This window comes from Cololabis saira, chromosome 20, assembly GCF_033807715.1.
Source record: "Cololabis saira isolate AMF1-May2022 chromosome 20, fColSai1.1, whole genome shotgun sequence".
Lineage (NCBI taxonomy): Eukaryota > Metazoa > Chordata > Actinopteri > Beloniformes > Belonidae > Cololabis > Cololabis saira.
This window is the reverse complement of record NC_084606.1, coordinates 26,674,070-26,686,465: the sequence shown is the minus strand read 5'-3', so window position 1 is coordinate 26,686,465 and position 12,396 is coordinate 26,674,070. Positions and strand designations below refer to the sequence as shown.

At 38.1% G+C, this 12,396-nt stretch overlaps 2 protein-coding genes across 13 annotated transcripts in view; one reads left to right on the top strand and one right to left on the bottom strand.

Moving 5' to 3' along the window:
- Window positions 1-12,396, top strand: part of cct7 (chaperonin containing TCP1, subunit 7 (eta)) — a 418,707-nt gene that overhangs the window by 376,099 nt on the left and 30,212 nt on the right. The window lies entirely within an intron of this gene.
- The window catches only part of mark2b (MAP/microtubule affinity-regulating kinase 2b), a 50,384-nt gene that overhangs the window by 31,666 nt on the left and 6,322 nt on the right, over window positions 1-12,396 (bottom strand). The gene's annotated exons all lie outside the window — the stretch shown is intronic.

Sequence of the window (12,396 nt, the reverse complement as noted above, 5' to 3'; positions counted from 1 at the left end):
GCACACATAAAAAGGAGAACCAGAAGAGCAATTTGCAATTAGCAAAGTGTATTGGGATACTTGGGACGCGTTAGAAAAAAAGGACTGCAACATTTGAGATTCCTTTTTTTTTTTTATAAACAGAAACATAACAAAACAGGGGTTTTCACTTAATAAAAAAAGGCTAATAAATCTCAACAAAAAAACAAAATTGGAGAATAAGCCCCTACTGTACAGGGGAGCTAGGTGCAATGCTCAACTGCAGTTTATTTCCATTTATTCTTACAACGTACAAGGCTACAGATTCTGCTGGTGGACTCCAAATGCTCCATCGCTTCAAACCTTCAGTTATTTGTTAGCTTTCTTTGTAGTATTCACAATAGCTTCCTAGTGATTCATCTTTGAGAACATGAAGGTGTCTGTAAGAAGACTGCTGAATCTGAACAACAAAAGCTGCAAGCATTTTGTACTCTCTGAGGTATAGGCGCTGCCGCTGAGAGCTTAGTCCTCATTTTCGTCTTGTCGCTGTTCGAGTATGGTTAATATTTTACAATGCAGCAAGCCACTGTAAAATATTTACATTTGGCTTATGACAAATTCAGATATAAAATGTTATCTACCTCAGCTTGTAAGACCACACCAGTTTGACTCATTTGTAGATTAATGTCCATCTATTATAGGGTTTTTTGTGGGGTTTTCCACAGCACTTCAGCAAAGGTCAGTACATTAAAGTAGATTACATGCTGATAAATCAGATTTTTTTTTAAACAATTTTCAGTTCATAAACATGTCATACATTCAGTAGTAGCCAGCTTCTAGTAGTTCAAAAAGTGGGAACAGGTCTTTTTTCTTTCAGTAAACATATTTTCCAACTGGAATATCTTACATGGAGACTGAAGCTGACCAAAACAGAGCAGTATTACCAGTCTAAACTATCATTTGTAGCTCGCTCATTCCTGCTGTGAGGGGTCGACATCCACGGCCCATTAAAAAGTGATCAGCTAGCTCAATTATGTCAGAAAGTCATGCTCTTCTGACATTGTGGTCCAGCCTGTAGGATGCAGTGTAATGTCATCCATTCATGCCGCTGCTTAAAGGCTTGCTTTTGTGAGTACGAACATAACTCTCAGTAAACAGGGTAAACACACTGCTACTTGTAATTGAAAAAGAACGAATGGTTTGTTTTAGCAAGTATAGCCATGTTTAAAAACAACCGTACTTTTCTCAGCAAAGGAAAAGAAAAAAAAAATACATAAGTGATGGTAGCATTCACGTACACATTGATGAAGAGCATTTTTAAAGAAATTTGTTGGCAACATGTGCTGCCTTCAGGACCACATCGTCTTAAGGGAAATCCGCACACTTTAACAAGACTACGCAAAACCACATTTGAAACCCACACAGCAGTTTCAGAGCGATATGTATTTATAGTGAATGTTAAAGTGGGATCGGAACTTCATTTTCAATAAGTTAAATTGCATAAATAATTTTGAATGCCATTATAGTTTTTAGAAACAAAATCCGACTCCACATGAATCGAGATCGCAGATGCAATCTCTAATTTTCAAACCATCATTATATGGCAGTTTGAAGTAAAATTCAGTCTTCCGTTTATCTTACACAAGACACTAGGTTCCTCATGTCAAACCAGCGACCACACAAAGAAAACAAAACCTTGCTGGGCTGACAGGTTTCGAGTGGTTGGCGACTACGATTGGGTTTCAGCTGCAGGAAAGGGTTACTTTTATTGTGTATGTGTGTATGTACACGTCTGTCTATGTGTGATCTGAGGGGACAGGTGAAAGGGATCAGGGTCAGGGGGAAGAGGACGCCTGGCTCCAGGGTGACGGGACGCAAACACACACGGGCTATGACACCAACAGTGACTGGAGCAGAGTACTAGAATATATTGTTGTGGACTGCATGTAGAGATGAACATGAGTTATACTGATCCGAGATTTGCTACCAGTGAGTGACTGAGTATGCCCTATAAAATAGACACTGTTGGTATGATGCAAAGGAGGTTCATAGTCACCACCTCCTATTTATTACTTCTAACAAAAACTAGTCATAAATTAACAAGTTAAAGCTGTACTCTGAAATCAGAATCTGCCCCCGGCCTTGATTTTTAATCCACATTTTCCCCCCAATCCCCAAGTGTTGTGGCATGGGAGACAGGAATCCTTTCACTGGATTTGTGTGCTTCTTGTTCCTGTTATGATATATTGTCTGCATCTCAAACACCCCACACACAAGCATCCTCATGCCTACTGTGCAGACTTGCATAAAAATGTAACAGGCCCAGTTAAGCTTTAACAAAAGCATGGAAGCGAGGATTTGAAACAAATCACAGTTGCATTAAACCCAGAGGACAGGGGAAGAGCCTTATGAGGTCTTAGGCGAGAGGCAAAGCAAGGGATTTTTTATTTTTGGAACATGTGGGAGCGGGAGGCAGACCAAATGTCCTATATGGGTACTATTTAAGACAATGAAACCCAATCAGACCATTCAAAGCGGATTTTCAACTGGGTTGTCCTCCCAGAAGTTTATGTGACCTAAGTACTTCCGTAGCAGCTAAGCTTTGCGTTGATTTCACTCTGTCCCAAATATCAACAGAAGGTCATATTATTCCCTTCAAAAAACATTCATGATCAAGAGCTCCAACAACCAACCATATTTGTCATGCTTTGAAGTCATGTGACATCGTGTCAAGTTTAACTAATTTACAAAGCCCCATATCAAAAGGATGCTTGGGAATAGCTGTACTTCTTGCGAAAAGCTTACTTCAGTTTGTGGCAAAACATCGCCGTAGTTTCCATGTGCCCTGCTTTAAACCCATGCAGAGTGGTGGATTTTGGATCTTCCAAAAAAAAAATAAGAATAAAAAAAAAAAAAAAAAAAAAAGAAGTAGGGCTTATGCACAGTCGTCCAAAACATATTTTAAGCTCTCAGATAATGCTACATAAAGGCTGGACGTGAACTGGCTGAAACTTAGAGGCCCAGCTGCTAAAGATTTTGTTGCAAACAGTATTAGGTCTGAGGTTGCATCAGTTCCCTTGGCAGGGATTATTTACACTTCTGTGAAGGCAACATTCATGCAGAGATTGGTGCAAAGCATGAATGCTAAGATTTTCAGTCAAACATAAAAATATTGCATCTTTTCCAGAGACATCCATACAATTAAACAAAATAATGCTAAGCCACATCTATAAATGTTTAGAAAGGCCGAGGAAGAAGAAGGTATGGGTACTAAACTGGCTTGACTGCTGTGTGGGTCTGTCTGTAACAGTGTGGAGAAATATGAAGCTAAAAACAACAATGATCTTGTACAGCTGCAGCACACCTTCGGATGCATTTGCAGGAAAAATGGGATAAAATAAGTTAAATGCTTCCTTGCTTGGTAATCTCAGTGAAACTACAAAAAAAGGTTTAATGCACCAGTGTCCTTTTTTATTTTTAGCGGATAACATTTTGCACACCTTAAATGTCCAATCAGTAGAATAATATGACTTGTCTCAGTTTCTTTTTTTTCTATTATCACATTTTAACAACTACACTAACACTAAAACGAATGATCCAAATTTGCTTACATAGATCGGTGTCTAGAGGCAGTTAGATGTGACAGTACAGGAAACAGAACACACAAATTAAATTAGCATACTCAAATTCCTCTTCTTAAAAGAGAAACGAAAAAGTTGCAGCAGTTGACTTTTTGTTACCTGCTATAATATCTAGCTATAATATAACGTGTAATTCATTTGTACAGCTGTGCAACTGACAAGAGGTTAGACAATCTGACATCCACTTCTATTTCAAGGCATGACTGGCCGGTACAGTGATGTAATAAACAAGTTGGACATTGCACTTAGTTCTCTTTTTACGTTTATGACACAACTGTTTGTGGTTTGATGGGAAGACCTAACTGTAAAACAGTGAATGTGCAACATAAGGACTGCTGGCTTTGAACTCTGCGTGTGAATATGGTTACTCCTGACAGCTGTAAAACGGTTAGATTTTTGGCACGATTGGTTTATACGTATCGCAAACTAGTTTCAAGAGTGCATAAATGGCCCCTTATGTTTCAAGCATGGTTCCCATGAGCTATCTCACTCTTCCATCGTCCTCAGCTCTTTGGTTTTCCTTCTATCCTATATTTCATGTTAAACTATTTTCGTCTTCTGATTCTTTTCTTCGTTTTTGGACAGCAAAGCAAACTCCCTCCTGTCCACACAAAGATGGAGACATGTGCATACCCACCTTTCCCCCTTAGTGATAAATATAGATGTGTCGGAGGACAATAAGTGACATCATTGTTTGGTTCTCAGTTCTCACATTGCTCTCTTATATTTAGTTTGACTCAGGGATACCAGTGTGAAACTGTGAATATACAGTTTTAAGAATTTACCAAATTCAGCTTAATCTTTTTAAGGATATCTAATTTAAGATAAAAGCAAGTCCAAAGTCAGTTTAATACTGGACTGGGAATACACTCATAAAGATTTGGTCTGTAAGCGAAATTCAAAGCTGATAAAGGGATCACTTGTCAAAAGAAATCTGAATCAGAGCATCCAAAGACGAATCAGGGGACATGAATTATGAACAGTAAGTAAAACATACCTGAAAAAGGTGCATACAGCTAAATATTTGTTAGAGATTTCAGTCTTCAAGAAACTGGAAGCTAAATTGGGAACATCTAATTATAGTGACATAAGTAGCTTGCCAACAAAGGAAGAACTTAACTATTTATGGTCAAGTGGTTTGTCCAGAAAGGGATCATTCTATCCTTCTTGTGTAAAAGCACCTTCAAATCCAGTTCTGATGTATAATCCAGTAAACTGATGAGTGAGTATTGATAGCAATCCAAATTAGCAACCAAATTCATCAACAGCAGTATAAGCAAATGTCCATGATCCTATAAATGCAGATTTCCTTCATCATCACACTATGGAATAATTGTCTGTCAACACAAGACCTTAATCTTACCAAACAAAAATATATATATAAAAAAAAAAAACACTTTCATTTGAGGTTGCACATGCTACTATGGAAAATGGCTTTCATTTGCATCTGCACAATCTTCCCCCTTGTGATCATGCCATGAGCATTTTTACTTCCCCTCCCTACCCCACTTCACAAAAATGTTTTGTCACACACATGCGTTCTCTTTATTTTTTAACATTTCAATAATGTACACCACATAGTCATTATTCAACTGATAACCCCTGAAAGTCTGCAAGATTTATTAAAAATCACACATGCGTTCTTGAGAATTCATGATAATATAAAAGGGTAGCATTATCCTGATGCCACACAGACTCAGGAAAACATTCCCAAATATTTATGTAAGAATTCCCTTTGTCATGGACACATTATGCTGCTCGTGTCAGTTTTTTAAACTTTTTAAACTTGATTTTTCTCCCCATTTACTGTGAATTTGAAGACAGGTAAATGGAAGGCTAAAAACAATAACTCAGTTGTCCATGTTGAATACTAAATGTAGTCAATAAGAATGTATTTCAATAGTCAAACAGCTTTATTTGCCAGTTTAAACTGAACAGTCTACAAAACCGATGTTCATCTGTAAATAAAGAACATTCCAAAACCTGGTTGTAATGAAATGACTGAAACTTTACCCTTAAACAATGTCCAGGGTTTAATATGAAGAAGCTGCTGTCACCCCTGTAACCATGCCTCCATTACATACAGATGTTTTATTATTGAAAACACAGCAGTAACTTGAGCAACATTAAGCAACAGCTGAACTGCTAATATACGCCTCCAGCAGCTCTCACTGCAGCTGCACCTCAACAATGGACAGAAGTTTCTTTAAATTGGAGCACTGCATGATGTTGAAGGGTAACATTTTACACACAGTACAGACAGTACAGTCACACTTGGAAAAAAGGGATTTTTTTCCCCCTGGCAAGGCCAAGTAAATGTGTGAGAAGCTTCTTACTTTAGCAAGATGGTGTCACGCCGGGTCACAGTTTGCTGTGAATGTCATGTTGTGTGTGTGTGTGTATCTGAATGTGTGTACGACTGGATTACTCCAACTCCCTCAGCATGTGTGTATGTGTGATTGTGAAAACCCAGCGTTCACGTTTGCACTATTGCGGTCACAGTTTGGACAAACTGAATAGCACTTCCTCATGTGCCCTTGTTCTGCTCCCCAGAAACTGTATTTGAGCAGTGCATGTGAGACTTTTATGTACTTTTATTGGGGTTGCAGACTAGTGCGCCTCCCTAAAAACACATTTTAAATTGTCATTGCTTAATTTGATTCAAACACCTACTATTTCGATCTAGTTTGTGGAAGGGTTTAAGCAAATATTTGTCAGCACAAATAGCCCTAGCATCTGAATTATCTTGTTTAAATCTTTTAAAGAGTGGCGTTTCCACTTGTTTCCACTTGGCTAAACCACAAGCTTTCATTAGCTCTCCTTTCTCACTCACATATAATGGAAGCTCCAAAAAAAGTTTCTTGTGGTGATTAACAGCAGGAGTCATATTTAAAAAAAATTAATGGTGTCTCTTGTTGTAAAATTTAATCACAGCAACTTGAAGAAAGGAAATTCTTCCTGTAATTGCCCAAAGCAACTTAACACATTTTATGAATCATTTTAAGAGGACCCAACCACAAAGCAAAACAATAACAAACATTTTAAGGAAAATGCTAATAAAAAAACACCAAAGATTTATGTCGCCTCTTGTTTAAAATAAATAAATAAATATTCAGGCCTGATGCTTTTCAAGATGATTAAGCACAATTAGCATGTCGGTCCAGTTGAAAAAGTGGTCTCTATTATAATCGAGTATAAAACACATTCAAAAGGGCTAATAATCAAATGTGCCAAAAATCTAGCTGGATTTCTAACTGAAATAAAGAGCAGGGCTCCGGACTAATTGCAGGCTGGAACAAAGCAACGGTGTTTTCTGAACTCTTCTGAACTTATTAACTGATGTTTTTTATTTTAAGTTCACCACATTTAGGTGTTTCTATTGTTGGTATATTAGCAAGGGTTCTTTAAGAATAAAGTTACATTATAAAAAAAATTATAAACTGTTGCACTGACGTTCATTTTGTAAGTACCCCTCCTAAATGTTGTGCTTTGAAAATGATAAAAGCACCAGTTATGCCAATATGGTTTGTTTGTTCCAACCTCTAGTTTCAATTACCATACAACTACAGTTATATTTTAAAAAGGGAGATAAAGCTCCAAGTAGCATTGGTGTACCTCAGTTTTAAAATGTAGTCACACTTGTTCAAAAAATTGTTGAAAAACTTAACTAAATGGTTGCAGTCTGAAAGCTGGAAGAGGGCATGTTCACAGAGCACAAAACACCTCGTCTGGCAAAGGGATGCTAGCAGGGGGATACTGGTAGGGAACTGGGGAACGTTTCACCCCAACACTATTCTGCATCTTAAATTATGTTTTTAGTCTGACATTTCTTCAGATTTATACTCTATATTTATACTATACGACATAAACAGCCAAAGCTACTCCTAATCAATAACAATTACCTGGTTTCCAGAGAAACTTTTTACTAACATAAATGCTTCCCTGAAATAAGGCAACAGTGACCAAGTCAATGACTTTCTAAAAACTTCTGAGATGTTCTATTGAGACTTTCCGCTTCTCTGTGCAGCCCTGGAGAAGCTGTACAGACAAAAAAAAACTGGAGCACTTTGATTAAAAGACTCTGGGTGCAGTTTTTTCTCTAGGTATTTGCATGAGGCACTATGCTCTTTCCCCTCATTGGAAGGAGCTGAAAAAGACTGGCACTCAGGAAGAAATACGGGCACAGGCCATAAGAAGAGAGGGGACATTTCCTCCAAGTGATGCAGCTTATCCCCCAGCATTTTAGTGGGAAATATGAGTAGCAAGATACAAAAAAAAAAAACAACAACCAACACATTGGTCATTAGCTGTGGCTAAAAGACAAACAAACAGCTCAGACCCAGTTTCTCTTAGGGGGAATGTGTTCCCACTAGTGAACAACTATGAGTCCTCAAACATTGGTGCCTTCAACATTTGCAAGCAACTCTGTAGGTTATTTATACTGGAGCACTTAGACTACGGCCAACACCGGGGTGATCACATTCATCTGTAATTCCAACCAAATTCTTGGACATTTTAAATTCTTTACATGAAACTAAAGAATGTCACAATTTACAATTAGTTAAATCTCCTAAATATCAATTTAACATTTCCTTGACGTTAAACATATCAGTATTGACATCTGACATTTTTCTAACAACCCTAGTCTCCCAGTTTCACATCTGTCGTCTTTATTTTGATTCTAAATTTATTCAAATACACATTGTAGTTACATGTATATATTTTAAATTAAGCAAGAATGTTCTCATTAGTTAAGAAGGGGTTAACTGGAAAGAGCAACAGTGTTATACTGAAGCATCAGGAAACATCTACACTCCTTCACCTAGATGACGTCAACCCCTTGAAAATACAGGTCCATACGTTAGTTGCCACACCTGCCTCTCAGTTCAACTGGAAAGGCCTGTTTTATCCTGTACTTTCACACACAATCCAACACACGCCTACTCACCACTAAATTTGTACTTTTTGGGGTTTCTAAATGCCCAGAACCTCTATAGGATCTCCATATAAATTTGGAAGAAAAAAAAAGTAATCATGATCAGATTAATAATTAACTGAATGTGCCAGCGTGTTAGAGGAAATAATAAGCAGTGTGTGTGAGTCTGTGTGTGTGTGTGTGTGTTTTGGCAAGAGCAAATGAAATCGTTATTGAGTGAATGACCTTCTGTGTGCTTTTCAGGCAGATTCTCTGTTGCTAGGGCCCTGGCTAGCTACGTCTTTCTGTTCATCTGCCTGGTGACAGGTCTGGTAAGACGAGAAGTATAATTTATGGTTTCCTGGGCGTAAAAGCAAGGCATATATATGAAAGTGTGTACAATCGCTATAGACTGCTTAAAGATGACTCATTCAAGGGAAGCAAGAATGGCAAGGGCCAAAAAGTTAAGCCCTTTGTTATTTAAGCCTTCAGTAAAACACCAATGTCAATATATTTCACACAGTTATTCTTTTTCTATGTATATAGAATTTCAAACTCCTTCCTTTTACAGTACTAAGGTGTCAAGTGAAATACATCAAACTGTGCCCAGCTATACTCATATAATGTTTTCCTTTGTCTTTGTTGCTATGGTGTTGGGGGGGCATTTTGAATCTGCAAGTCTCAATGGCCTTAATATCAGAGTGAAATAAATGAGAAGCCAGAGCTGCGTCCATTTAAACATGTTTTATAACTAAATAAATGCTGGAGGATTAACATATCCTTAGCCGTGCTAGATTGGGGCTGCTTTAAGGGGTTTTGTTCTCACCCAAGAAGTTTTTCACAGCAGCAGATGTTACTAATCTGCAATAATCTACCTAAAATAAATTATTAATAATCACACTTCACAGAATCTTTGCATCAATCAGGGAAAAATCATACACCAATGAACACAGAGGATTGAGGACTATAACACCAGGTATAAAACCACTGACCTGCCAGCTGCCGGACAACGGGCCTATGCCATGAGACGCAGGTCCAGCTGACCACGAGTCCTCACCCTCTCAGCCAACATTTTTACAATGCTTTTCAACATTTTGTCAGAAAACATTTTATCAGTGAGTAGCCATCTATACTTATCCACACAACAAACTTAAAGACATTACATCCAAAAAAAAAGGCCTACGTTTTCAGGTCTTTGTTTACACGTAGCTTTCCTAAGGTTTTACCACAGCACTTCAATCTGACTGGAATTTTACACAGTCTTTGCAACACCTTCATTCTTTTCTTTTTCAATCCTTCTGTTGCAGATTTGCCGTTGTGCTCAGGATCATTGTCCTGCTGTGTGACACAATTTAAGCCAAGCTTTAGCTGTTGGACAGATGGCCTCCCCTTTGACTCTACAATACTTTAGTATCCAGAGGAGTTCCTGGTCAACTCAATTAGGAGTGGGGGATGACATACTTTATTCAATGTTTTTTTTTTTTACTAATTTAATTTGTTTTTATACATCCTTTTTTTGTATGTCAGCCCTACAAAAAAAATCACAAATAACAGTAAAGAGTTTACCCCCTTGAATTATTGCCAATTATTCCCACAATACTTGAAAGGCATTCTGCATTTCAAAGTCTCAGGTGACAACTTGTCAGGCCAAAGTACCCATACTCTCCTTCCTCAACCATGCCTTTGTAATGGGTAGTTAAGTAACTGTTGTTTTGTTAAAAAATTAATGGATGTCCCTGGAAAATATGTCTTGAAGGCAGCATATGCTGCTCTACAATCTCAGTACACTTTTCTGCATTAATGCTGCCATCACAGAAGTATAAATGAGCTTTGCCTAGGGCTCAGAAACAACCTCACACAGAAATAACATATTACACTTGAACCATGACTTTTGGACTTTCTTGCTGATACAGTGTAAAAGTCTGGATGTTCCTTAAGCCCCGTTTACACTGAGCGGTTCAGTCCGGGCTGGTGCAGTTCAAAAGAGGTAGAATTAGCGTTCCCGTTGCAAGTCTGACTGCCACTGAGCATGCGGGGTTTAGACCAAATGCCTAGCGTGGCTTCATACTACTGCGATGACAACAAATGTGACGCTACGAAAGAAGACCAAAACCATGTAGGTCATCCAGCAAGTCGTTTTTGTTCTGCTTGGCTTTTGGTTCCTTGTATGTACAATACATGCAGCACTTTATGACGGAACTTGTGTTTGTTTTGCACTTTTTTTGGACATGGGCAGTAACGTTTTTCTGTCGGCCAATCAACAGATTGTATCGTGTGACATCAGTAGCTCCACCCCAACTATACCATTTTCCTACGGACCTACAACTGAACTGGGGCCAGAAATGGTGCGGTTTGGTTTGGTTGTATGGGACCCTTTTATAATGGAAACACAAATAGCGCACCTGACCGTACCGGCTGAACCGCTAAGTGGAAACGTGGTCAGGAGCAAATGGTGCCCATTTCTTCCTAAAGAGATCTGGAATATTGATTAGTCTTATCACAATACACACTGCAGCTTTGAGATGCCTCAGAGCACACAGTGGTCAACACCACTTCTGAACAACATTAACATTAAGTTTCTTTTGAGCACGGTAAAGTTTAAAGTGACATTTTTGAAAGGAACTTTGCACGTCAGTGCTTGACAAACTTTTCCCACAGCAATTCTTTGTCTATCTGGTTTTATCAGCTATTGATTCACGGAACATTCTTGATAGGTCACTGACTCAGATCATGGACGCCCAGCTGAGGCTCGTCTTACACACTGAAATCTTTCTTAATTATTTGAATTATTAATTATGTACTGTAGAACAAGAAATGTGAAAATGCCTTCCACTTGTTCTATAGGGAAAAATCGCTTTTGGACATTTCATATTTTCCCATACAGGTGTGGACAAAGTAGCATTCTTCTGCAGAGATAAATCATCGCAGCGTTTGTTACAGCAAAATGTTTGTCTCTGACATATTACATTGCTAACTGCTTATGAATTTGCTGACATCTATTTTTACAACAAGCATGCTCCTACAGACACTTTTTTCCTTTGGTTTTCCAAGTGAGAGAGAAGTCAAATAACAAGGCACCCTAAACTTTTTAAGGTCTCAGAAGTTTATAAGGTGGTTACTAGTAAATGTTAAGGCAAGTGAAGCATGCATGCTATCATCTTAAATAAGGCAAAAAGTATTTTTTAACAAATTACTTGATTTATCGCTATTCAATTAAACATCTCCACTTTGGTCTTAGTCCAGAAATCTTGCAGTTTGCTCAGATTAAACTTTGCAAACATAAGTCATACCATGTTTTCTCTTTTTACGCAGAAAAGAGGCATTTCCTTGACAACCCTTACAACCAAGCTGTCCTGAAGCAGTTTTCTTAGAGTACAGCACTGAACAGGCTGGCCGCGGTGTGAACTTGTTAGGACAGCCGCTCTACTTTTTCCATTGTACAATGATCCAAGTTGTTTGCAAAAGGCTTTTCCCCGTCTTTGTCTTAACCTGCATCCACCTCATAGCTCCATCTGAGGTGCTCATTTGTTTTTATTTCCAGTGAGAAAGGGGACGTGTATAAATACATCTTAATATCTTGGATGAACACAATATAAAGTTTAAATACCACATGAAGGAATATGTCTTAAAACTATATTATAATAAAAAAAGTTGGCTTTGGGTAAGGTGTTTGTGAGTAGTTGGTGTCTTGCAATATATATCCCTTTAATGTTGCGACCAATGTTGTTATTATTTTTTATAAGTGACACCAAGACGTGAGAATCTGTTTTTCATTCATCCTGTAAATGGGTCGAATAACAATAAAGAAGTCAGAGTCCAAGTTTTGCATTTTCTCAACATGGCTAAGAAATCAATGTCTCTTCAGTAAGAGGAGGATCCAGT